The sequence below is a fragment of the Heptranchias perlo genome, chromosome 1 (assembly GCF_035084215.1).
Source record: "Heptranchias perlo isolate sHepPer1 chromosome 1, sHepPer1.hap1, whole genome shotgun sequence".
Classification (NCBI taxonomy): domain Eukaryota; kingdom Metazoa; phylum Chordata; class Chondrichthyes; order Hexanchiformes; family Hexanchidae; genus Heptranchias; species Heptranchias perlo.
In genome coordinates, this window is record NC_090325.1 from 40,255,139 (window position 1) to 40,257,034 (window position 1,896).

General features: G+C 37.6%; 1 pseudogene; it reads left to right on the top strand.

Moving 5' to 3' along the window:
- Window positions 1-466: 466 nt before the first annotated feature.
- LOC137331317 (U2 spliceosomal RNA) lies at window positions 467-637 on the top strand (annotated as a pseudogene).
- Window positions 638-1,896: the final 1,259 nt, after the last annotated feature.

The window sequence follows — 1,896 nt, forward strand, 5'->3', positions numbered from 1 at the left end:
TGCTTATTTTTGGAAAGCCATTTGAAAAAAAAATCATATAACAAGTTCCAGATGTTCATACTCCCTTATGTTATGGGCCTGTTATGAAAATAAAATATTTTCCATAAACTTCTTCCTTAGTTTTTTATTTATAAATTACAATCAGATGCCCCTGTTGGTAAGATAAATATCAGAAATCACTTGTCCTTCACATGCAATGTGATATATATGTTACCCCAGTACGGGGAAAGCACAATATTGCTTAATCCATGGGAACAAGAACAATTTGGTTCATGATAATTTTTTCTATTAGTTATTATCAGCCAGAAAAATAGACTCCAAAACTGGTGGAAGCAGAAGGAAAGCTTTTAGAAATATAAGGGCCTACTTTTTGTCAATTATATTGGCACACAATAAGAATGGCTGAGTGTGATTTTACTTTGGAGGATTGTGTTACATAGGATTTTATTAGTGGGAGCAATTGAAATTCACCTCTGATAATGCTCTTTGTTTATGTCAGTTTACTATTCGATATGTCCCCTATCTGGGGAGTATATATTAAATTGTTTTTGGAATAGGGAGATGGAATAGGGGCTGGCTCCATCCACTCCAAGCATTGACGTAGTAATGCAGTACCTCTGGGAACGGTGCATCTCTCTTTAGAGAGACATTAAAAATGAAAAAAAAAGCCACTTAATGGATAAAAGACAAAATGTTCAGTAATCCAGCTGTGCATCCAGATAACTTATGTTAATATAAATACCTGTGTTTATCAATATTAAAGCAATTTCTTCTATTAGTTAGTTTCATTCATTATAGTTAGTTTCTTGATACCTCAGCTTCCTCTTTGTAACTTTTTTCCCTGTTATTATATTTTTCTTATTCTTTATTTAATGCATTTCCTGTCCTTGTCCCCACTTTTTGGTGTTCTGTTTGGCCCGAGGTCAGCTTTCTCCAGCATATCCTCTCCATTACTAAAACTGCTTTCTTTTACCTCCTCAATATTACCCGACACTGCCCCTACTTCTCCCTTTCTACTGCCCAAATCCTAGCCCATCGCTTCATCATTTTAAGACTTGACTTCTTTCAGGCCCTCCCAACTAATATCCCTGTATAAAACCTGAACAAGCATCAACTCATCCAAAAATGTCATGCCCCTTGTGCTCATCTTCACTAGGTCCCACAATCTCGTCATCTCCATCCTCTCCAAGCTGCATTGGCTCTCCCTGCCCCACTGTGTTAATTTCAATATTCCTGTCCTGGTTTTCAAATCACTCACCCCACCCTACCTGCCTGAAATCCCTGCATGCACCCTCCACTATTCTAGAACCAGACGTCTCCTCATCCTTCCACTTCTCCCACTTCATCATTGGTTGCCACTTGCCCTCTGAAATTGTCTAACCAGAGTCTTCAACCTCACCACCTCCTTCTCTGCTCCCAAAAATCTGCTCAAAATCTTCCTCTTTGACCATGCATTCAGTTCCTCATCCTAGTGTCTCCATTTACCTCTCCTTTCCCCATGCTCAATGTCTACTGCATTTTTTTCCTCCTTATTGGAAAAACATCTGCACACGAGAAGCATGATGTAAATGTAAGCTGTAATTATTTCCCAATTGGGCTAAAATGGATGTTCTATTCCTTTCCTCATGTATATCTAGCTCTAGTCCATTTTGTTTAAACAGCTCATGCCTTCACAAACCTCATTCCAAATTTAACCCTGAATTATCTAATCATATGAATAGATTTCCACACTGTTACTATTTGCACTTCTTCCTGATATTTTTTAATTGTGCTCAGCAAGAAAAGCCAGCTTCCATATGGAACTGTGAACAAATGAACCAAAACTTAACCTTATTCTTGAAGTATATGATATTAAGTGTTACAAGGTGAACAATGAGCCTTTCTACCATTTAGATA